The 26,144-nt window shown below is 44.4% G+C and overlaps 1 protein-coding gene across 9 annotated transcripts in view; it reads left to right on the top strand.

The window, feature by feature from the left end:
* The first annotated feature begins 8,353 nt into the window (after nucleotides 1–8,353).
* The window catches only part of NUMB (NUMB endocytic adaptor protein), a 137,333-nt gene continuing 119,542 nt past the window's right edge, over nucleotides 8,354–26,144 (top strand). For 5 of the 9 annotated variants that reach the window (XR_008308526.1, XM_053255552.1, XM_053255612.1 and 2 more), the window contains exon 1: nucleotides 8,515–8,594. The gene's annotated coding sequence lies outside the window, so the exon portion shown is untranslated. The other 4 variants (XM_053255573.1, XM_053255562.1, XM_053255591.1 and 1 more) reach the window with 4 other exon arrangements.

Here is a 26,144-nt window from a genome sequence, read left to right on the forward strand (position 1 = left end):
GATGAGAGATAACAGACCTGATCTATTCTGCAGGTGGTGTATGTACAGGGCCCCCCCCGTCAAGCCCTTGCCCCCGCCCCCTCTAAAAGTAGACATTCCAGGCCTACTCAACTTAGGCCCCCCAGTTGTTTTTGGACTACAGCTCCCATACTCCCCAGCCACAGTGGCCCATAGCCAGGGATTATGGGAGTTTTAGGCCAACATCTACAGGAGGGCCAAAGCTGAGTATTAGGCCCATTCACATATTATGTTCAACATTCAAATGAGTGTACACAGGTACAGTCATTCATGTTATGCTGGATGCAGGTGCAGAAGTACACTTGGTGTACCAGGTTCACTTTTAAAATGAACACAGGTACAGTCATTCACATAAACATGTGTACAAATGTACAGACATAAGAGACTCCATTTGGGAATATTTTAATGAAGTTCCTGTATCTGTGGAAATATAAGCACGGGTTCCTGTATCTGTGCAAAATGCCAACAGTGCAACAAAGAAATGCAAAGCCTGGTTGCCTGAATGAAACCGCATTATGAGATGTGTGCACCTGCCTTCTAAAATGAAACCTACATTTATCCCAGAATATGTATTAAGGTTATATTAGACAATGTAGGGATGGAAATGATTTGAGGGAGGACTAGGTCTCAGAGCAACAGCTGGGAGAGTGGGCCTTTCCTTATAAGGGAAGAAGCCCAGGAAAATAAAAACAGGAGGACCGATCCAGAAGACTGAGTGGGAACTACACTCACAACCACCTACAGATGAAGAGAAAGCTTTTTCTGTTTTGTTCTGTCCCAAGAGTACCCAGAGGAAGTAGCTGGCTGAGAAGCTGCTGGGGAAATGAGAGGCAATAGGAGACAGCAGGAAGATTCCTCTCTGTGAGTAATGAGATAGGGACCAGGTCCGTTAGATGTGTGAGGGATGTTATTTCCCTTTATTAGGCCTACCACTTGTTCTCTTGACCCTTGTCCAATGTGGCTTATTCTATCTAGCAGGGAGGCTGTTGTAGGCGGCCTGGTAGAAATCATAAATGCTTCTCTGAGGGAGGGCAGGATGCCTCCTTGTCTCAAGGAGGCAATTATTAGACCTCTTCTAAAGAAGCCTGCATTAGATCCCTCAGAGTTGAGCAATTATAGGCCTGTCTCTAACCTCCCATGGCTGGGCAAGGTAATTGAGAGGGTGGTGGCCTCTCAGCTCCAGGCGGTCTTGGAGGAAACTGATAATCTAGACCCATTTCAAACTGGCTTTCGGGCAGGCTATGGGAGGAGACTGCCTAGTCGGTCTGATGGATGATCTCCAATTGGCAATTGACAGAGGAAGTGTGACTCTGTTGGTCCTTTTGGACCTCTCGGTGGCTTTCGATACTATCGACCATAGTATCCTTCTGGAACATCTGTGGGGGTTGGGGGTGGGAGGCACTGTTTTACAGTGGTTCCGCTCCTATCTCTCAGACAGGCTCCAGATGGTGTCAATTGGAGATTGTTCAATTAAGGTCTTTGAAATCTGAGCTTAAGTATGGTGTCCCTCAAGGCTCCATACTCTCTCCAATGCTTTTTAACATCTACATGAAACCGCTGGGAGAGATCATCAGAGGATTTGGAGCTGGGTATTATCAGTATGCTGATGACACCCAGATCTACTTCTCCATGTCAACTTCTTCAGGTGATGGTATATTCTCCCTAAATGCCTGCCTGGAAGCAGTAATGGGCGGGATGAGGGAGAATAAACTGAAGCTGAATCCAGATAAGATGGAGGTACTTATTGTGTGGGATCAGAACTCTAGAGACTATTTTGATCTACCTGTTCTGGATGGGGTCACACTTCCCCAAAAGGAACAGGTCTGCAGTCAGAGTACTCCTGGATCCACACCTCTCCTTGGTTTCTCAGGTTGAGGCGGTGGCCGGGGTGCTTTCTATCAGCTTCGGCTGATACTCCAGCTGCATCCGTTTCTCGAGATCAATGACCTCAAAACAGTGGTACATTTGTTGGTAGCCTCCAGACTTGACTTCTGTAATGCGCTCTACGTGGGGCTGCCTTTGTATGTAGTCCAGAAACTTCAATTGGTTCAGAATATGGCAGCCAGGTTAGTCTCCGGGTGATCTCGGAGAGACCATGTTACTCCTTTGCTGATGGAGTTACACTGGCTGCCGATAGGTTTCCAGGCAAAATACAAAGTGCTAGTTATAACTTATAAAGCCCTAAACGGCTTAGGTCCTGGGTATTTAAGAGAGCGTCTTCTTGCTACAAACCCCACTGCCCATTGAGGTCATCTGAGGAGGTCCGTCTCCAGTTAATGCCAACCCGTTTGGTGGTCACACAGAGACGGGCCTTCTCAGCTGCTGCCCCAAGATTGTGGAATGCGCTCCGTGCTGAGTTATGATCGTCCCCATCTCTGGCTATTTTTAAAAAACATTTGAAAACCTTTTTTTTTTACCCAAGCCTTCTCAAGTTTTTAATTTTAAAAAAATATTGTTTGTTAATTTTATGGTTTTTAAATTATTGTATTGTTTTAATTTTTATATATGTTTTAATTGTTAGCCACCCAGAGACGTATGTTTGGGCGGGATATAAATTTAACAAACAAACAAACAAAATATTATATTGCTTGAATCTGGGTTGCTGAGTTAAGGAAAACTATTACAATCTGCTTTATTGATGAGAATTATTCTTATAAAAATGGTTTTTCTTCTGATCTAAAAAACCCATGTGGGTGAAGTGTGCTACTCTTCATTTGGGGTCTGCCTCAGTCACATGCCTCTGGAGCCCTAGGAATGCTCAGCCTCTTCTATTTATCATATTTTTATACCACCTGATATGTACATCTCGAAGCAGTGTACAAAATTTAAAATATTTAAAAACAGATTAAAATACTTGAGACATAAAGACAATAGTATAAAACAGTTATTAAAACCAATTATTAAAATAAATACTGATTGAAAGCTTGCAGGAACAGGAGAATCTTGAGGGTCTTCCTGAAAACAGAGAAGGAAATGCTCTTATTTTAGCAGGGAGCATATTCCAAAGCCATGGGGCAGCCACAGAGAAAGCCCACTCCTGGGTCTCCAAACAAGCTAGTGGCAACCGTAACCAGACCTCACCAGAAGATCATAGCAGCTGGCAGGGTTCATGACAAAGGAGGCCCCTGGAGGCACTCTCTTAAAAAGCCTGGACCCAAGCCATTTAGGGTTTTATAAATAATAACCAGCACTTTGTATTTCACCTGGAAACATCTTGGCACTGGCAGCCAATGCAGTTCTTTCAAAACTGGTGTTATATGGTCCCTTCATGTTGTCCCAGAGGCCAATCTGGCTGCTGCATTCTGTACCAATTGTCGTTTCCAGACAACGTACAAAGACAGCCCCACGTAGAGTGCATTACAGTAGTCAAGTCTGGAGGTTACCAGCATATGTACCACAGTTTTAAGGTCATTTACCTCTAGAAGTGAATGTAGCTGATGTATCAAATGAAGCTGATAAAAAAGCACTCCTGGCCACTGCCTCAACCTGAGAAACCAGGGAGAGCTTTGGGTCCAGGAACATTTCCAAGCTATGTACCTGATCTTTCAGGGGGAGTGGGACCCCATTCAGAACAGGCAGATCTAAACCATCTCTTGTGTCTCGACCATGCACCCCCCACCATCAGTACCTCCATCTTATTTGGATTCAGCTTCAGTTTATTATCCCTCATCCAGCCCATTACTGCCTTCAGGCAGGCATTTAGGGAAGATATGCCATTTCCTGAGGAGGTCAGCATGGAGAAGTAGATCTGGGTGTCAGCCTATTGATAATACCCTGCACCAAGTCTTCTGATGATCTCTCCCAGTGGTTTCATGTAGATGATACACTGGAGACAGTATGGAGCCTTGTGGTACTCCACACTTTAGTTTTCACTTTGCAGAACAGTCTCCAAGCGACACTATCTGGAATATACTAGAGAGATAGGAGCAGAATCACTGTAAAACAGTGCCACCCACTCCCACTCCCACAGGTGGCCCAGAAGGATACCATGGTCAATGGTATCGAAAGCTGTAGAGAGATCCAAAAGGATCAGTAGAGTCACACTCCCTCTGCTGATAGCCAGTTGCATATCTCTCATCAGGCCGACCAAGGCAGTCTCAAGTAGGCTTGAGCCCAAAACGGCTCAGCCACGTTTCGGTGGTGGCTCCTTACGGGTGGGGGAGGGTGTACTTACCCCATACGTCGCTGGAAGTAGCAGCTGCGCATGCGCCCGTCGCGCATGTCCGTATGCCTTGCACACAACGAGCACACACGCAGCCGCTACTTCTGGCAATGTATGGCGATGAAAGGGGGAAGGGGCGGCAGGAAGGTACGCTGCCGCCCAATGGGTTTCGGTATAAACAGAGCGCCGGTGGGGGAAAAGCAGTGGGAGGGGTAAGTGCAGCCTCCCCCGCCCTTAAAAGACACCCCCCCCCGCTGAAGTCCAAAAGCTGAAATGGCTTCGACCTCCAAAACGTTTCGGAGGCCTCTATTATGACCTCTGAAACGTTTCAGACTCAAGCCTAGTCTCAACCCCATAGCCCACATGAAAGCCAGTTTGAAGTGGGTCTAGAATAATCTGCATCATCCAAAACCCCAAAGTGGGAGAGTTTCACCACTTTATGCTCAAGGAATCTTATATGGAAAAAATGGTTTGTCCCACATTAAAATACAATGGATGGTGGCAACCTAGTGTTAATCCTTTACACTAGAATTCATCCCAGTAAACACTTCCACCCCGGCTCTGGTAGGAGCAGTGACCGATGAGAATGTACTTTTGCTAGAAAATGCTGAATAAATAGACCAGTGATTTAAATCATTCAAATGGAGTCCTTCTCTTAAGTTATTTAAATCAAATCAACCCTGCTAGTCCAGAATTCTCTTTTCAACAGGTGCTACCCAGAATGCCTGGAAAACTTATAAACAAGGCAAAGAATTGAAGGCCATCCCTCTTACTAACCGATGAGAGAGGTTTGCACCATATTAAAACAAACCAGTCTCTCTCATTTATCATATTTTATACCACCTGATATGTACATCTCTAGGCAGTATGCAAAATTTAAAATATAGAAAAGTAATCAGATTAAAATTCTACAAAAATAAACACAATCTCATAAAATTCCAGTTAAAAGCCAAAAACAGGTGCGTTGAGTGTCTTCCTAAAAACAGAGAAGGAGATGCTCTTATTTCAACAGGGAGCATATTCCAAAGCACTGGGGCAGCCACAGAGAAAACTCAGTCCTCAGTTGCCACCAAATGAGCTAGTGGCAACCATAACTGGATCTCTCCAGAAGACTGTAATAGGCAGCAGGGTTCAGGACAAAGAAGGCGCTCTCTTAAATACCATGGGCCCAAGCCACTAATGGCTTTATAGGCAATAACCACACTTTACATTTTTTTTATTTTATCTTAACACTAATATTCCACTCTTCCTCCAAGGAGCCCAGAGTGGTGTACATAGTTAGGTTTCTCCTCACAACAACCCTGTGAGGTAAGTTAGGGTGAGAGAGAAGGGACTGTCCCAGGGTCACCCAACAAGTAACATGGCTAAATGGGGATTTGAATTCAAGTCTCCCCAGTCCTAGTCCAACATTCTAACCACTACACCACACTGGTTCCTTTGTATTTCTCCTGGAAACATCAGCAGCCAGTGCAGTTTTTAAAATCAGTATGTGGTCCCTTCGGGCTGTCCCAAACCAGTTGATTTATGCTTATCCTGCTTTCAAAGAACCTCCTAAAATGTAATATCTGCATACACTGGTATATTTACAAGATTCATGTACCAAAACCTCTTATATGCATTAGTCTAGTCAAATATAGATTTGTAAGTTAGTGTTTTAAGGACTGTGTCTTGTATAAGATGTACAAAAGGTCTTGTGTATGTGCTTTAGGCTCCAATCCAAAGTGCACTTACCTGGAAGTAAGTTCCATTGGAATCAATGACATCTCTTTCAAGTAAACAGATTTATAAGTGGAGTTTAGTAATAATTACTAAATTAAATATGGTTAATACCAATATCCTTTACAAGTTTACTAATGTGTGGGAATTAAAACTGATTTTATTTATACTCCGCCCTTCCAAAGTGGCTCAGGGTGGTTTATATTAAAATCAAAGCACACATAAAACAATTAGAATTAAAAAACACACATTTAAACCAGATTAAAATTAGAACTAGATATCATTAAGAGCCAGGCTAAAATAATGGGTCTTTAAGGCTCTCTTGAAGGCATCCAAGGAAGATAATCCTCTTGTCCATGGGGAATGCATTCCATAACCTAGGGGCGACAACAGAGAAGGCCCGATCCCAGGTCACCACCAGATGAACCTTTGGCACCAAAAGATGGACCCCTCCTGATATTCCTAATGAGCATGGGGATCTGGTAGAGAAAGGTGCTCTCTCAAGTAACCCAGACCTAAGCCATTCAAGGCTTTAAAAGGTAATAACCAGCACTTTGGACTTTGCCTGGAAACATATCAGCAGCCAGGGCAACTGTTTAGGAACAAGCATAATGTCTCTCTAGGATACCCCAGAGAGACACCCTGAACTAAGTACAAAGGCAGCCCTACATAGAGCACATTACAGTAGTCCAACCTGGAGATTACCAGCTAGGTGTACCACTGTTTTCAGGTCACCCTTCTCAAGGGATGGACAGAGTTGTCAAATCAATCACAGCTGGTAAAAAGCGCTCCTGGCCACAGCCTCAACCTGGGACACTAGAGTGAGATCCAGGTCTAAGAGCACTCCAAAGCTATGAACCTGTTTTTTCTGTGTAGCCTTGTCCAGAACAGGAAGTTCTATCAGTCCTGTAGATTACAGCCCTCAACAATGAGTACCTTTGTCTTGCTTAGATTCAGCTTCAGTTTATTATCCCTCATCCAGCCCACTACTGCCTGTAGACAGGCATTTAAGGGGTTAATGCCATTTCCTGATATTGATGACAAGGAGAAATAGATTTGGGTGCCATCAGCATATTGATAATACCCAGCACCAAATCCCCTGGTGACCTCACCCAGCAGTTTCATGTAGATGCTAAAAAACTTTGATGACAGAATGGAGCTCTGAAGGACTCCATATAGTAGCTCGTGTTTAGAAGAGCAACTGTCACCAAGAACTATCATCTGAAAGCTACCCAAAACATACAACTACATAGGAGCGGAACCACTGTAAAACAGTGCCTCCTATCTTCAAATCCTTCAGGCGATCCAGAAGGATACCATGATTGGTGGTATCAAAATCCACCAATAGATCCAAAAGAACCAGCGGAATCACACCCCCTCTGTCAGTTCCTCAGAGAAGGTCACCTATCAGGCTGACCAAGGCCATTTTAACCCCATGGCCCACCCTAAAGTCAGTTTGAAATTGGTCTAGAATCTAGATAAACACTTTCCTCCAAGACCAGTTGAAGCTGGTCAGTCACCACCCTCTCAGTCATCTTACCCAACCATAGGAGACTGGAACTTCCCATGGCTGGATTATGTATTGGAAGAGTTGAAGGCACTCTTACTCTTCTGTGTCAGATGCACTTGCATTACCAAACCCATTTCCAGATTTGTGTGGGAAAAAATATTATGGACACAATCAAAACTAAAAATAAATTCCCCTCTGAGTTTCAGAATGCAGAAGCATTCATTTCATTTGGTAGCTTGATACTTCACAGATTGTACTTTCCTCCACCACTTTAACAAAATAATGATGTAGAATAATATGAATTAATATTTCAAATGCTATATTCCTTTTTGCTAGTAGCTCCACTCACAATGTAGCTACAAGAGTAGTACTCCAGGAACTGGGCAAGCTTACCTTGAGAGAAAAGGTAGATGGGGATAAGCAGTAGATAGGCTTAATCTCTTCAAAAGAATTCAAGGTGGTGGTTCTTAGCCATGAGAGCAATTCATCCCAGCTGTCAAGACAAACACTTCAACTTCAAGAAGCTATCAGGAATGTTTAGACACATGTTTTCCCACAAGAGATAGCCCTGGAGATTGTTGGTGGGAGATATCTCTAATTCTCTGATTCAGCAAAACACAACAAATTGATCTGAGATTAAACATATTTTAAATATATAAAATAATCAATCTTTTAAAGATAAGGTTGAATTCATTATCATACAAAAACCTAGACAAATACATCAACTACGACCAAACGAATCATTAGCATAGAGTTAAACCTAGATCAGGTACGTCCTTCCCCGTTCTTTGAACTGTATCCCGCCCTACTGTGCAACCTAACATAGCAGCATATCTAGGCGCTTATATTGGCTCCTGTAAATAAAGGCGGAGACTTCTACACGGCTGGCATCTCCTTTGGCCTATCGTTACCGTCCGCTTCTGTAGTTCGAACCAATTAAAAAGATGAGGAAAGAAGTGGGGGCGGCAAAGCCATAGCGTGAGTCAAAATGCTCTGAAAGCTGAAGGCGGAGCCAGGTTCTGACAGGCGTTAGTTTCCAGCAATAATTATGAGTAGTTCCTGCTAAAGCGACCAATAGCTGCAGATTTCAAGGTGGAGGAGGTAAGTGAAGGAGGTGGGAGTTGTTGTCAGGGAGTGGGAGGCAGCGCGGCTGAGGAGGAGCTGAAGGGAGGAGGCTGCGGGTAGCAGGTGAGAGGGAGCGGCCGGCCGGGGCCGGGAAACTGGCCGGGGTGGGGCTTTGGCTCGTTGAAAGGGGGCTCGAGGCGAGATTGGCCCCCCGCAGGTGGAGAGAATCGAGGGACCCGCGGGGGCGAAGCTGGAGCTCCCGGGTGTGGGGCTGAAGCAGAGGAGGGCTGGGGCGCTTCTGCACCGGTGAGTCCCTCGGGCGGGGAAGGAGCTGGCTGGCTGCGCTCAAAGGGGTTCGGTGTGCGGTGGAGAGAAAGGAGAAAGGAGCGGAGCTTGTCGGGGCAAGTGGCGCCTCCTTGGGATGTGTGTGCGTGAAAGAGTGCTGCTGCTGCTGCTGCAAGTGCGGGTGTGAGGCGGGGGGGACGGACGGGGTGGGAGGTGTAAGCCCCGTCGGGACTGGGGCGCTTGGAGGCGCCGGAGGAAGCGGGCGGACCAGCCTCTCCGCTTTCTTTCTTCTGTGTCAAGCAGAGGCCAGGCTGAGCCCCTGGATGAACCCTGGGCGAGCAGCCAGTGAGTGGCCCAGGAATGCAGGAAGCGCAGGAGCCCTGCGATGGGAAGCGAGTGCGGGAGGAGGAAGTGGTGAGCGGGGAGAGGCGCCGAAGGTACCGCGGGCGGGCGGGCGGGCAGGCAGGCATCCCTTGGAGTAGGGGGACTTCGCCCGGGAGAGCTGCGGCTGGTGCCTGGGAGGACAGACTTCCTCCTAGGCCCTGACTTAGCCTTTCGTCTAGGTAGGGATTTCTGGAGGGATGTTGCCAGCTGGCTTACTTCTCAAAGCTGCCCTATATTTTATGCTATTTCAGTACTGCTTGTTTATGTGAATTCTTCTGCTGAACACTTTCTTCATCGCCCCAGGGAGGGTGGGGGCTAGCTGTTATGCTAATTGGGATGGGAAGTGCTGTTCCTCTTCTTTCTAGGCTGTGTACAGAACAGATTGGATGTATGGTGGGATTAAATCAACAAGGCTTAACTTTTAAAGCATTTTCATGAGGAAGGTGGTGATTTTGGCAACGTGGTAACTTTAACCTTAAAGGAGAGCCTTACTTTTGTGGTCTTCTGATTCAGGCTTATGGCATGAATCAAGTGGAATGAGCTTTTCAAACCGAAGTTTACAATTATGTGTTAACGCAGACTGCACTATATACTGAAACATGCCTCTTGACTTTGTCTTCAGTTGCCTTTTGCCTGAAGTGACAAGAGTTTTGTTTTTTAAAATGAATTTACACTTTATCATTCCTACACAATGATAGAATTTCACAATTACTCATTGTGAAAGGATGCATCTCTTTGATTGGTAGTGCTTTGCGATAGCTCTCACCAGAATTCCTTAATCCACAAGATGTATGTAGCCTTCTCATTAATGTTTTACAAAGCTGTAAAAGAGCCTATGGTAGAATTGTTTAATGTATGGGTTGCCGTGCCTTCCAAGTCTCCTCCTTGGCCCCTCTCATCTCTAATTCATTTCTCTAGTGTAGTGATGAGTTTTCAAAGATATTGCTATCTGGTTGTGATAAGTTGTACGTAAAATATTTGTGGTCCCCAAACTGTCTACATGACATCGAAAGTACAAAAGAATGTTATTGAAATAGAGTTGGGCACAGTTAAGCTAGGAACTCTGGTTCCTGTCTGCTACAAAAGTATATGAATTGAGCACATTTTTGGCTTTTCTAGTCCTCGTTAAAGTCAAGATAAGTCTTTTAAGGCCATCTGTTATTTAGTGTTTGACATAGAGAAACAGCACTGATCCATACAGTTTTTCCACTGAATTGTTACTGTTTTTTTGTTTTCCATTCCATGTGTGTGTGCGTGCACCATCTCTTGGACATTTTTTGTGGAAATGCTAAACTGATGACATCACAATCACATGAACAAAATAGTCATAAATCTAATTGAGGAGGGATAGATAATCTGTCACCCATGTCCTTTATTATACTGTTAAGCTTCCTTATTCTGCAGTGTGTATGGAGGTGGCTGGGGATAGTCGTTGCTCTGCTACAAAAGGTTTTGTATAAACAATAACAAAATTTCAATATGCTGCATAGTGAACACTTTGACTGAGACGAGCTTGTTGGCATCAAACACTTGCATTCTTTTAATAGCTAATACATAATAGCAGGGAAAATAACTTCTGTTATGATGTGGTGCTTCTGCCTATTTCCTTATTGAAACTAGAAGATATGTGCAATATTTTATTTTGTGGTTCTGGAGCATGCATTGGTGAAAACACTGTCTGCATACTTACTACACTATTTCATAAAGTGCCTAGACAGTATTTGCACCCACAAACCAGAGGGAAGGGAAAAGGTGCTTCCCTGTAGACTAGGGATAGGCAGCCTTGGCTCTCCAGCTGCTGTTGAGCAACTATTCATGCTGCCCCTCACCTCTCTTGCTGGCCCTGAGGCCACCCGCACCCCCCTCCTTGTCAGCCTCAATTTTCTGGCATGCCGTTGCTGGTGTTCTAGGCTGGCAGGTAGCAGCAGCTTGCCATTGGCCTCTCCTTGTTGTCGTCCCTTTTCTCTGCATTTGCCCACTGGAGCTCAGTGGCCAACTGGGCTGCTGCTTGGCTGCTCTGCAACACTGAGCAGTTGTGTGCTGGACAAGTGAGGTCAGTGGTGGGGAGGTGGCGGGGGGGGGGAAGAGGACCAGTGGCAGGTTCAGCAATGGTGTGGTGCCAGCAAGGAGGGAAAATCAAAGATCAGGTGCAGCAGCAGGTGGTGAGACAGCAGGCAATTGAGGTGCATACACTTGTCACCCTGTGCTGCACTTGCCACCTGAGGCTATCACCTAATTCTGCCTTATTGAGGAACTGCCCTTATGTAGCCCTCCCCATCTATGCCATGGGCCAAGAATTATGAGTGCATGGTCTTGGATGCACTCTGGGTAGGAGTTAGTGGTGAGAGAAGGCAGTAGCAGCTACAAATACAAAAATATTGTTACAGAAGCCCCCCAAAAGTTAATCTAGGTTCATCACTAAGCATAGAGTGGCCTGTATTGTAGTAATATGGTTGTTTTATGGAAGAACGTAATAAGTATTATTTGAGTAGGATGTGGTGTAAACTCTATCTGAAGACTGCTTAGTTCAGCCTTTGAAATGTCTGAACATGTTACTAGCCCACAAAAAACTTCACTAGCCTGTTTGACTGCACATATCTGTGTTTGTGATCAAAAAGAATCACCAGAAAGTCTCAAAGCTTCTCTGCCTCTTTGGTTGGAGGTACATCTTACTAGAGATAGTCAAGTAGCTATTTACAAACCTTTGTTTAATTCAAGAAGGGATCGGCTATGGTCAGAGTATAGCATGTGAGGCAAGGGTTTCAAACTTCAGCTCCAGCTGCTGTTAGACTACCATCATGCCCAGTTATAATGAGAGTTGTACGTAAACATCTGCAGGGGGGTTTCAGTTTGTCAGGGGTTTCAAACTCATGAGAACTCTACATACTTAGGATTGCCTCTGTGGCGCAACACATGACCATCTATTTGCCTGTGCTTTGTTATAGCAGCATGTCTGAGTAGGCAGGTCTTGATTTGTCGGATGGTTGGTTAAAATGATTAATTGGAGGTGCCCTGTCAGAAGGTGCAAAGTTGAGCAGTTTTTCTAAAAAATCTTGAAGCTTTAGGATCAGAAGTCTTCTCGGAGGTATCTTAAAATATTTTGATTAAACCCAGAGCCACTTGGAAAATCTTCTTAGGTTGTTATCATTTCTAGACCAATAAAATAGATTTCAGCAGTCAAAATATTTGGCAAAGATTTTGGATTTGGATAAAAGATTCACATTATTTCTGTTCTTGGAAGAACAATGTTATGAGTTTGAATGAAAATCTCTTAAGAGTAGTCTTCTGATGACTCACCTCTCTTATACCATATGCTTGGGGAGGGTCTTGCAAAGAGCCTTAAACAAATCATTGCTGTGTAAACAGTGTTTCACAGTGATGAAAGTGGATTATGAATAGTGCCAAAATTCCCATTTTATAATCTACACTAAATTTAGTAATGAATATAGATGAACTTTTTTTCCTGGGCTGCTTCTAATATTTTTGTGGTACTCTGTACCTGCCCCCTCTCATTACCAGGTCCTATCCAGAGTGTGTCCAGGACCATGCACTGGTTTGGGGCATAATACTTGGACTTGTCCTGTCTCTGATAGCATCTGGCTTAAGAGGCTGGTGGAGAGCTCTTGCTATTCAGCCTGCTCAAAACCTGACATTGGCTGAAGGCTTGTGTGTTGCTCAGACTAGCATTTGGCGTAGACTAGTAACTGCTAGTTTGCCAAGCATGCTAACTTAGCTGGACATTATGTATAGGAGGCTGGCAGGAATCCATGTTACTCACCTAGTATTGTACTGAACTGTCCCCTCCCATTCAAGTTCAGTCCCTTTTTCAGTCAAGGAGACTGGGGAGGATTTCTTCAAAGGTGCAGTCATTATAGTGCCACTCCATAGTTTCTAATGTCTCTTACACTAATGTGGCAAAACCTCTGAATTTTGGAGTATGGTGGGCTGGAGTATCTTTGCTCTAACCAGAGTTCAGAAATAAGAATGCCTGTCTTTCCTGGACCTGGAAAGGCAAAGAACCTTCATATTTGCACTTTGTGTAAAAGAGGGGCTAGTAATTGCATCAATGTTCTATTAAACCTCCTCACCCAGCTGTTGATTTTGATATGCCGCCAGTAACTACTGTAACCAGGGTATACACATTACCAAGCAACATGGTAGCATTTGATCATATATGAGACTAGAATTAAGTCTTTCAGTGTGGCTACTTAAATGGCATGTTGGTATAATGAAAGCTGCAAAAGTGTGATGAGGCCTGATCTTTATTTATAAATATTCTTTTAAAATGGTCTAGCAACAGAGGTAATCATTGTAATTAAACTGTTTGGAGACTTGGATCTCTAAATAGTGCTCAGATTCTTGGTTACTTGCTTTCCAGATAAATGTCCATATGATGCTTTAATCAAAAGAGGACATAGCAGTATTACTTGCATGGACTTTCTCCCTGATCCAGATAGTGCAGTTTATGTGGGGGCTAACAAATAGACTATGGACTCATACTTTATGATCCATTTCTAGTGGTGAGTAGAGAAATCTAACATATAACCTTGTCTTCAGTGGCTTTGAACCTTTTATGAGGTATTGATCTATCAGCTCATTTTGGAGTAAAGACTTGCTGATTAAGTAGTTAAGGAGGCCTTGTTAAATAATACCTACACTAAATGACTGCTCAAGAGACAATTTCTGAGATATGAAAACTTGTGTGTGTTAGTCATCAGTCAACACTGATCTAATAAAATACTGCACTAGAGAAATTCTTAATTTCTGTAGGTTAGGGGAAAGGTGATGTTTTAAACTGTTTTGACATTTACTTAGCTCAGTACAAGTAGTTGTGTATGCATATGGCTTAGTTAATGTATGACTGTAGGTAGATGCACTTGTGAAGTATAGGCACTGTAGTTATCTCTGTGTAGATAAGTCCCAGTTTGGATTACCAAATCCAGTCTTTATGTCCTGCACAGTTTTTTCATCTGGGGGTTTAAACTTTTATGTTGAGAAGTTGCCAAAGAGACTGCAGTAGATAGCAGAAGAATATTAGGAGTGGGGTTGCTTAACCCTGTCTACTCAAAAGGCTAGGCTATCTTGTTTCTCCTGAAGGAAATTATATGGGGCTCCATGGCTTTCCCCATGGGTGGGAAACTGGCTTGGGAAGCAATTTTGTCTAGGCAAACTACAATGGTAATGGTAAGCAACTTCTGCTCCTGATTGAAACCTCTGGGACTGCTCTTCAGTTGAGAACACACCTTTTCCACAAATGCTTGGGGAAAACTATAATGTCAGATTTGGCCCTCTTCAGACTGGTGAAACTCATAGTACTAAAGCACCACATGTGTAAAACAAACATGCACAAAACAACCTGATGCTCAGGGAGATGTCTATGACCACATAATAATCTAGAAATATATCTTACTGTAATTTTTGGCAGAAATGTTGTGGCATATACAGGTGAAACTCGGAAAATTAGAATATCGTGCAAAAGTCCATTAATTTCAGTAATGCAAATTAAAAGGTGAAACTGATATATGAGACAGACGCATTACATGCAAAGCGAGATCAGTCAATCATTAATTTGTTATAATTGTGATGATCATGGCGTACAGCTCATGAAAACCCCAAATCCACAATCTCAGAAAATTAGAATATTACATGGAACCAAGAAGACAAGGATTGAAGAATAGAACAATATCGGGCCTCTGAAAAGTATAAGCATGCATATGTATTCAGTACTTGGTTTGGGCCCCTTTTGCAGCAATTACTGCCTCAATGCGGCGTGGCATGGATGCTATCAGCCTGTGGCACTGCTGAGGTATTATGGAAGACCAGGATGCTTCATTAGCGGCCTTCAGCAATTCTGCATTGTTTGGTCTCATGTCTCTCATCCTTCTCTTGGCAATGCCCCATAGATTCTCTATGGGGTCAGGTCAGGCGGGTTTGCTGGCCAATCAAGCACAGTACACTGTATACTTTTCAGAGGTCCGATATTGTTCTATTCTTCAATCCTTGTCTTCTTGGTTCCATGTAATATTCTAATTTTCTGAGATTGTGGATTTGGGGTTTTCATGAGCTGTACGCCATGATCATCACAATTATAACAAATTAAGGCTTGACTGATCTCGCTTTGCATGTAATGCGTCTGTCTCATATATCAGTTTCACCTTTTAATTTGCATTACTGAAATTAATGGACTTTTGCACGATATTCTAATTTTCCGAGTTTCACCTGTATGTGTTTAAAAGTTAATTTTCGACGCCTGTGGGGCTTATGCGTGTGGGTTCCCCCCTCCTTCTGTGGAACCCACATTCATAGTAATCTCTGGGCTTACTATAAGAAACTATACATAAGGATTGGAATCCCAGTACTGATACCACTCAACACTCATGATGTTCTGTTTAGCTGCTGCATTTACGCTGATGTGGCGTTTCTGCTGAAAATTAAAGTTTTATTTTTAAAATGAATTTTTTGATCTTGAAAATAAGCCCTTGGAGGAAGGATTGAAGCAACTGGGTATGTTTAGCATCGAGAAGAGAAGACTTAAGCAGGGATATTATGACACTCTTCAAATACCTGAAGGGCTATCATGTTTGCTGTTGCTCCAGAGAGCAAGACTAGATTGAATGGGGTTAAGTTACAAGAGGGTGGATTTGGGTTGGACACTGGGAGAAATTTCTTAATAGGAGAGCAATTTGATTATGGAATGAATTACCTAGGAGTTTTGGAACTGGAGATCTTCAAGCAGAGGCTACACAGCTATCTGTTCAGAATGTTCTAGCTTTGGATTTCTGGCTTTGAGCAAGGGAATGGACTAGATGGCCTACAAAGTTTCTCCAATTCTGCACTTCCTCTGCTTGATAAAAGAAAATTAATGCAGCTAGCAAAAATACAATTTAAGAACTGTTGAACAAATTACAAAACTTAATCAATAACTCAAACAAAAACTCAACAGACAACTTAGTGGGCAACAGCACAGCAGTTAAAGTGTATAAATCCGTCTTTCTGTACATACTAGGTTTAGTCAAGATTTCAGCAGAAACAATAAAAATTGAACACTGGCTTCATAAGTTCTTTTGCTTCCCATGCAAGAATAACGTAACTTGTGATATGCATTGGCTCTTGAAAGTTGAAAGATCATGTTTCTGTCATTACTGTATTATAACATTCATGAGTGGTGGATGATCAAAGAGTGTCATTACACATGATTAATCTATTGTAACTTGAAACTCTTTCTTTATACTCTGGAAGAAAAAAAAGGATAACTTGCCAACTAAAAACTTCCTGAGAAATCTTTGCTGGCTTGGCTTCTTGCTGTGTCTCTTTTGTTGCTTGGAAAGAGATTAGCTAAGTTCTGTGAAAAATCACTAAATCAACGGATTCTTTTTCCTCATGCAAACAGGGCTGGTATGCTTTTGACTCATTTTCTGTATTTCTCTATCTGCATACTGTAATGTTCTTAGAAGGAATTTGTTCAGGGTACAATTCTTCTAGTTTTGTGTAGCTTAGTAAGAGTTACCAACTTTGTAGAATTCTGTAGTTGAGAGCCTTACTGATGGACAACTATATAATAAATATCTTGCATTTGTTTATGCAAGATCTAAACTGAATTTCCCATAGGTATCTAGCTTTAATTTTTAATCTGTCTAGCTGGATTCTCTCCCCCTCCCTTTCTTTTTGTTTCTGAAGAGGCAGGCTATAAAGATGGCATAGTAATAAAGAACCCAAGAAACAGTGATGTAGAGTTTTCAGAAACATTTCCAGTTCTCTAAATTAACATGTTTAATTTAAAATAAAGTAAACTGAACATGCTAAATATAAAATAGCTGTATAAATATTTCAATTTTTCAGTAGTGGCGCAGTGGTAAAAACTGCCGCCCTGTAACCAAAAGGTTACAAGTTCGATCCTGACCAGGGGCTCAAGGTTGACTCAGCCTTCCATCCTTCCGAGGTCGGTAAAATGAGTACCCAGAATGTTGGGGGCAATATGCTAAATCATTGTAAACCGCTTAGAGAGCTTCGGCTATAGAGCGGTATATAAATGTAAGTGCTATTGCTATTGCTATTGCTAGTCCAAAGTAGTTGGACTGAACTACATCATTAGGGGGGAAATCAATAAAGCACAATTAATGTGATATTAATGTTCAAAGTTTTGTGGACACTGTTTATATTGGTATATTTTAAAACTAGACAACTCAGTAGCATACACTTCTCTTATTATTTACATATTAAGGAAAAAAAACTTTGGAAATTAATATCCTAATTTTAGCACATGCAGAGCTGAGCATGAGGTGTTTATGCTTCCTAGGGTAGTCACTTGGAAAAGTTAACTACAATGTCAAACTGCACAATTTGACTACTATTGTATTCAGTCCATAACAGATCTGTTACTTTTGTTAGCAACAATATTATCTTAAGAAATCGAACTTTCTGTGGAGGGGGAAATACAGTAGAAAACTTTCTGCTCTATGTTGCTGTTTTCACATTTATGTTAAACAAACACAGATCCTAAAATGTGTACACTGATTTTCAGTGCTGACAATTCAAGATCTGGAATATACAGCCTTTGTTGTCCTGCTTATATGAGAGATCTTGAGGTCATAGTGGGAAGCTCACAGGGAAATAGCAACTTGGTGTGAACTTGCAATGAAAAGACAAATTTGGTGTCAGGAAAGAGATTGTTTACATTTATGGTACAGCCACACTTAACAATACTGGACACAGTTCTGGTGACATTAGGCTCATCCACACAATTAGTATTACTGTGGGAGACTTCTCCTTTAATATTTATTATTAAATAAATAAATATGAAGAAAAGTCATCTGACCCAGCTGCTACTTAGCACATTATTACTGCTGGCACCTCCTACCTTGTTCTTAACTCTCACAAGAGCAGAAAATGGGAGCACACAAGCTTCCAAACTAGGGTAGGAGAAGCCTCCTATCCTTATAACAGTGGTATAAACAAGCCTGTTTTCCCACTGTAATTGGAGCCCATCCAGTAGTTGAGGGTATTTCCTACTTCTTGGATCGACAGGAAGTTACACAGCCCAGAATTCTTGCATGACCATGCAGCTCCCACATCCCCAGTTCCTTTTTCTGTTGCCTCAGGATTGGCAGCCTAAGAGAGAGCTCCTCCATTTGCCTTCCAAAAAAATTCCTCCTTATCTATTTTTTCCTTTTTACACCAAACTCTGTCTCTTTCGCTTGCTTGCAGGTTCTTCTGTTTCTCTCTGTGCCTTATTCCTCTCAACTCAGCTTCTTCCCCTTCTCACCCTCGGAAACTCGCTATCCTGCCTCCTTTTTCTTGGTCGCATGTGGAGTGTGCCCACTCCACCGAAGCAGCTATGGCCTTGTTGTCAAAGGGCGAATCTTGGGTGGAAGCCCACGCCCCAGAAGAAACGGTGAGTACCCCCCTCGAGGGGGTGAGAACCCCACCGTGAAAGAGAGCCAAAAAATCAAAGAAAAAGGAGAAGCGCGCCACATGCGGCTTGGAGCAGCCCCACACTGCTGGGAGCCACTGGAAGCAACAGAAGCCAGTTGCGAGGCTGAGTGAGTGCCTTATTCTGAAGGTGGTCTGCCAACAGCGGCAGCCCCGCCGGATCCCTTCTCCAAGACTTCTGGGCCACAAGGGAGATATCGTGGAGATGGCTCAAGTGGCAAGGGGAGCACATGGCAGCAAAGTGGCTGACGTGCCAACAGATGCCATTTTACCACCTGAAAACCTTGATGGTGCTGCGCTTGTGGGGAACGGGGGCAATCGGTTCTTTCCCTTACCCACCACGACTACCGCCGTGGGGCTACAATTGGAGGATGCCATAATCATGAGTAGTCCCGCGTGCGAACAGGGCATGGCTGTACCTCCGATTTCGGGGAGTGGGGCAGAGTGGCTGCGCAATTTCATTGGCAGGGAATTTAAAGCTCTAATCCCTTCTCTGGCTGTGGAGGCCAAAGCACTCCCCACCTCCTCAAACCACACCCCAGCAGCGATTCATCCTTCTCCCAGACTCAGCCACCATAAGGAGGGCTATCCCAGAGGGCGAAAGGGGCCGTTTCTTTCCTCATACTCCCGTGGCTAGGAGGAGGAGGAGGCGCTGCCACTCACCCTCATCTTCTCCGTCTTCATTAAGCTGAAACACTGGAAGGTGGACTCCAAGTCAAGACTGAACCTTGCCTCAGCACCCTTCAAGGGGTCCAAACTGTTCAGGGATGCCCTGGAACCAGTACTTGTGAAAACCAGGGACAAGAAGAAGTCAGTGTCATCTGTCAGGAGGGGAAGCAATAGGACATTCAGGAATGGGCCCAACCACCGGAATTCTTGCTCCTCCTTCAGACAATCAAACTGTTCCTCCAGCAGTTCCTTTCATGACTGCAGATACTCTAACCAAAGCACAGAGAGACGAGCCCATTGGTAGTAATGGCCCAGAGGCACAGACTGCCAGTCTTACAACAAGCAGTTCCACCCTGCTTCCTTCCAACAGTAAAAGTAATGACTCCGCTCTAGTCGGAGGCTCCTGCTCTTCAGGGAAGGCTGGTCAGCAGTCACCTCTGACCAGTGGGTACTCCGGGCGGTCTCGAGGGGCCTGTCCTTGAAGTTCTCATCCCCTCCCTGGACAAATTCATCATCACGCCTGTGCCCAGGTCATCAGAAAAGAGAACACAAATGTCATAGGCTGTCCAGCACCTCCTTCAGATAAGTGCAATAGAGACAGTGCCTATGAATGAGATAGGGTAGGCTGTTTATTCTCTCTTATTCTTGGTTCCAAAGAAGGCCAGATCTTGGAGGGCAGTGCTGAATCTGACCCCTGAACTGCTACATCAAGAAGCGCTCGTTCCAAATGGAATCCATCAGAACCATCAAGTAGGGATGTGCCCGAATGGTCTTCGGCACCGGCAGGGGTAGTACTTTAAGGGCGGGGGAGGGTGTACTCACCCCCCCGCCACGTTTCCCCCACCGGCGCTCTGCAAATTTCAAGCCCCTCAGGGCGGCAGTGTTCCTCCCTGCCACCCTGTTCCCCCCATCGGCCGGAAGTGGCCAGAAGTTGAGAGCATGCGTGCACCCATCGTGCGCACACGGCAGACGGGCACGCACACGATGGGCACACACGCGCTCACAACCTTTGGCCATTTCCGGCCGACGGGGGGAATGGGGCGGCAGGGAGGAACGCTGCCACCCCGAGGGGCTTGAAATTTGCAGAGCGCCGGCGGGGGAAACGCGGCGGGGTGTGTGTGAGTACACCTTCCCCCGCCCTTAAAGTACTACCCCTGCCGGTGCTGAAGCACCGAATCCCACCCCAGCGCCGAAATGTTTTGGAGGCCTTTATAATGGCCTCTGAAACATTTCGGGCACAAGCCTACCATCAAGGAGACAACAAGGAACTGGGAATTCCTTGCCTCCATGGATCTGTTAGAAGCCTACCTGCATATCCTAATCCACCCAGACCACTGGCGCTTCCTCAGGTTCTCCTTCAACAACAACCACTACCAGTACCGGGTGATGCCTTTTGGCCTCTCCTCAGCACCCAGGCTCTTCACAAAGATCATGAAAGTGCTGATTGCACACATCAGAACATGGGAGTCTGCATCCATCCCTATCTAGACGATCTGCTCATCAGGTCACAATCACTCTCCAGGGTCCAAAGGAATGTAAAACAGACACTTGCAATCCTTCAGGAACACAGGCTTGTGGTGAACCATCAGTAGAGCCACCTGAACCCAGTGCAGAGGCTTCTGCATCTGGGGGCAATCTTCGACATGGCAAGGGGGTCCATCTCCCTGTCTCCGGAATGGAGGAAGAAGATAGACTTCCTCTCAAACATAATACTGAGAGAGGGCTCAGCCTACTTCATGACACTGGCCACACTACTGGGGTGCATGATAGCATGCATAGAGTGCACGCCATGGGCCAGATGACACTCCCGCAGCCTTCAGCGGTTCCTCCTACCATACCAGGACAAGATAACGACACGCGTGCAGATATGCCTTCAGGTCCCCCTGGGAGTGCAGGTCTCCCTTCATTGGTGGAGATCCAAGGCCCTGTCACAGGACCTTCCATTCAGCGTGCCAACCAGAGTCACAGTAACCAGACGCAAGTCTTGGGGGATGGGGAGCCCACCTCCAACATGCAAGGGAGATGGCACCCAAGAGAGCAGAAGAAGTCGATCAACCTGCTAGAGCTCAGAGCGATACACCTCACGTTGATCCACTTCTTACCTCACATCAAAAACTACCATGTGCGAGTCAGCACAGACAACACCACAGCAAAATTGCATGTGAACAACCAGGGAGGAACAAGGTCGAAAGTGCTCATGCAAGAATCCACCAGACTATTCACGTGGGCAGAGAAGAATCTCCTATCCCTAACCATGGAAAACCTGAGCAGCAGCTCAAACTACAGAGTAGATTGACTCAGCAGGAGGCAGGTCGATGCGGGAGAGTGGTCCCTGAGCCCAGAAATATTCAAAATGATAGCCAGAACGCTGGGACATCCAGAAGTGGACCTCTTTGCCACCCAGGAAAATCAAAAGGTGCCGAGATTCATGTTTCAGTTCTACCTCAAGCAGAGGGAACGGATGCTCTGTCCATCAGCTGGCCAACGGGGCTGCTGTACACGTTCCCTCCCACAGCAATACTTGCCAGGGGTGATTCAGAAGACACGCCAGGAGGGAGTGGCTCTCATCCTAGTTGCTCCTCAGTGGCCATGGTGTCCGTGGTTCGACGACCTACTGGCCATGTCTGTCCGGCCACCCTAGCCCCTTCCCAGCCACCTAGACCTCTTATCACAGGGGCCGGTACTTCACCCCGACCCAGACTGGCTACAACTCAACGCCTGGACATTGAGCGGGAAATACTAGCAAGCATAGGATACGATCACAAGGTGCAGTCAACAATCCTAGCCATCAGGAGACCATCCACTAATAGGATCTACCAGACTACATGGATAGCTTTCTCACGATGGGCCAGGAGGAAAGGACTTTGGCCCATGACAGCTAAGGTCCTGGATGTCCTGCACTTCCTATAGGACTAATTTCTACTCTAACCTTCTAGACCTATTATAATTCCAGAAAAAGAGCTTCCTCCCACCTACAGCCAGATTTGCAGCATCCTTTGGCCAGACAGTTGGAACTGGGGATTTGGGAGCTGCATGGTCACTCAAGAATTCTGGGCTGTGTAACTTCCTGTCGATCCAAGAAGCAAGTAGGACATGCCCTCATCTACTGGATGGGCTCCGATTACAGTGAAAAAGGACACTTCACAGGTAACCCCAATGTTCCTTTCTCAATAGGCTGTCTTAGAATGGGAAAAAAGCCATTACAGCTTTCAAGGGATCGGAGCACATTCTCAAGAAGGAAAGCTAAAAAAGTTGGGATTTCTTAGTCTTTCCCCCTCAGATAAGGGATATCTGGAAAGTGAATAGAATTCTTTCAGTTCTAGACTTGGAGTCTTCTAACAAAGCTGATGGCAGTAGTTCAAGACAAACCAAGAAGAAGCAGTTTTTCATGTAATGTATAGTTAACTCATGAAATGTCTTTTAAAAAAGTGATTGGTCTGGTTCAAAATGTGAATTGATCAGTGGTTATTGGCCATGATAATTTAAGAATATAAATCCATGTACAGAGGCAGCATATGTTTTGATTATCAGGTCCTGGGGAGCATCCATAGATGGACATAAAGATCATTACTCCACCATGCCAGATGCATCTACCTGACAATTGTTGGAAACGGAAAGGTGAGCTAGATGCAAGTATGGTCTAATCCAGCAATGCAGTTGTGCTTTTTAGCAAGATCAAGTTTTTAATAGACATGTCTATATACTTGCAATCCTGGGTCTTCAGTATTGGAGCAAAACCTCATATTTGGATATCAATATTGTCAAATACTGCTTAGCGTATTACAGTAAATCTAGAATTCATCTTATCCTACAGTGTAGACAGCTTTACTATCAACTGTTCCTTCCTTGGCACACTGAAACTGACATCATGTGGGAATTGATGCAAGCACATTATAATACCTTGTTGAAAGCATTTGCTAAATAAAGATCTACAATGCTGGAAAAAGGATGGCTGAAAGTACTGGATGTTTCCACTCTTGTTGCTAAACTTGCTCACACGTGTACACTACACTTTTGGACCAACTTGAGGAATTTGCTTGAAATCAAATTTGCAAGTTTTAATAACAAATAGACTGCAGTCTGGAGAGAGATGACAGCATTAGGTTACCCCAGAGGAGCAATAGATCTGGAGACGACTGCTTTGAAAATAAGAAAATGCTTCTTTGTAAAATGCAGAGGCAAAACAAAAAAATGGTAGTTGGCAACCTTGGTAAAATCACAGTTGTGCAGGAAGTGAAGACAACTTCCAGGATGGGAAAGAGGGGAAGGGAGCAAGGGAGAAAAGACTCTAGTAGCCTGGGAGTTGAAATATGGGTGGAAAGACAATCAGGAGCAGCTTTGATAACTGTCCTCGGTTTCCCATTTCATGTGCAATGCCAAAAGGGGTAACTCTCACTGAGGGGCAAAGGTTCTGCCAAAGTGACAGGCAAAGAGAGGCAGCAGGGTGCTGGTCTAAGACCAGGGCTGGACTGGAGGCACTGAGACGTAAGTGGAATGTATTTGGGGAGGACACTGGGATTTGAGCAGAATGGGTGGGAGTATCTTTTGGTTTCATTGATTTTTTAAATTTTTTAACTTTTAAAAAACTTCAAAAAAGTGACTTGCTTCATGGCTGAAAATTACAAAAACTTTTGGAACTGAAGCAACCCCTCTTGACCATCGTTCCAGCCCCCACTGCCATCTTCATTAAAAAGGATAAATATATTTCCAGCAGGGGTGGATTAACCTTTTTGCTGCCCATAGGAAAAAAAGGTTTTAACTGCCCGTTAAAAAAAAAAAAAAAAAGTCACAGCAGTAGCTAGGGGTGGGTGGGGTGGCGAGAGCATCCTCCCCTTTACATTCTTTAATTTAAAAAAAAAAAAGCTGTGGCGGCAGTAGCTGTGGGAAGTGGGGGCGACCGGGCAAGGGCAAAGTTCTCCCTCTTTGTCCTCTAAGGTTTGCCACTCGCAGCAGGGAGGGTGGGGGGGGGGAGTGCCCATTTTTTAACCTGAGACCTTAAAGCCAGGCTTCATTCAGGCTTGCAGGTGGCAGCGAGCTCCTCCCTCCTCCCCAGTGACTGACTGCACATGGGCTCTGCTATCTGTATCCCATTTCCAGCTGAAATGGGCTACGGATAGCAGAGCCCATGTGCAGTCACTGGGGAGGAGGTTGGACTGCCTGCATAGTGCCAGTGGGCTTTCTCAGGTTAAAAAAAATGGGCATTTTCCCCTCCTCTTGACCAACCGTCATTGCAGCCAGCTCTCACCGCTGCCAGCAGTGAACTTTAGGGGACAAAGGGGGGGGGACACTTCTCCCTTGCCTGGTTGCCCCGCTGCCACGCAGCTACCGCCACTGCAGCTTCTTATTTTTTAAAGTAAAATGGTGGAGCGCTCCTCTCGCCCCCCCACTCCCCACAGATACTGCTGCTCCTCAAAATTTTGTCACCATAGGCAGATGCCTCCTGTGCCTTAATCTGCCAGTGATTTCCAGAATGGCTTGGCCTAGAATTCTGAAATCGGGCTCAGATATAGGACAGGTTAGCAGGACTGTGTATTGATTTTGAAGTCAATTGATCAACATTGTGTATAACACCAACATCGTGTGTAATGTTCAAATACAGTTACTGTGTTGGAAAAATAAGCCTTTTCAGGGAAGAAAGTGGTTCTCAGCCCCTCCTCACCAAACACAGCACTGAAAAATTGGATTAAAATCCCTTTTCAGCAGAAAACAAAACACCAGGAACTTGCCCCTCCCCCCAAAACCCACCCAACATGCTACCAAACGATATGAGAAGGGATGGAAAGGAAAAAAGGAAATCCCTAGTTCTTCTGGAGAATTAGTCTCCCCACCCCACTGGCAGATCATTCCAAACCAATGAGCAGACCAGTCTCTCTCTTCCCTCCCTCACTCCCATACAGATAATGTACACTATCCTGAACTCTTTGGAGGAAGAACAGGATGTGTCATAATAAAATATATGTGTATGTTGACTTCTAGTCACATGCACTCCAATCCTAAACATGTAAACTCAGAAGCAAATTCAAATAGGTTTTTAAAAAAAATTCTAGCACAGCAGCAAGCAGGCCCGTTTGATCTCTTAACAGGACAGCAGAATGTCATATATGTAGTTACCCCTGTTTCTTAGGATTTCAAGACAACCAAGCATTTCATTGGCAAGGAAGTTTTAAAAATGAGTTTCTTGTGATCTGATCTGCAAAGCCTTATTTTGAAGCAAGTGTATAAAAACAGAGTTTTGGTGGTGGAGGGGAAATGCTGAATGTTGATTTTAGCCATTTGTGAAGCTATTTTCAAGAAGTTGGGGTATTTTAGTCCATTAAAAGACAAAATGTAAGTTATTTCTATATGAGCTACTGTTACAAGCACAAAGCAAAATAAAATAATAATGATTATAAGGGGAAACACGTTGAAAGAACCATTTCCCCATATTTTGCTATTTAAGACATTTTGAGAACTTTGTTGCTAAAAAGCAGCATATAATTCTTTTTAAGAAAGGGAGGGAGGGGGAAACCCCCACACATACAGACCAAATTAGAGTTATAAGCACTGCAGTTTAGTATCTTCAGAAACAAAAGTCAGGAACAAAAACAGCTCCATTTTGTCAGAGCATTTTTTCTTTCCTCTTCTTTGTAAAGCGTTTAATACTTTTGTACTAATTTCCTCACAAAAAGGCATATTGTTGGCATGGGGAGTTAAAACTCTCTCATGGGGTATGACTGCTCTCGTGTGTGGGGGTGGTGTGTGTGTGTGGTGTGTGTGTGTGTGTGTGTGTGTGTGTGTGTTCATAGTGGGGGAACACAGTTCATAGTGGAGGAAGAGAAACACAGTGGCTTAAGCAAGAGGAATAAATCACACATGCACAAAATAAACACATACGGGGTTGTTTTTTTTTGGTTTTTTTTTAAGTTT

The sequence above is a fragment of the Hemicordylus capensis genome, chromosome 1, assembly GCF_027244095.1.
Source record: "Hemicordylus capensis ecotype Gifberg chromosome 1, rHemCap1.1.pri, whole genome shotgun sequence".
Classification (NCBI taxonomy): Eukaryota; Metazoa; Chordata; class Lepidosauria; order Squamata; family Cordylidae; genus Hemicordylus; species Hemicordylus capensis.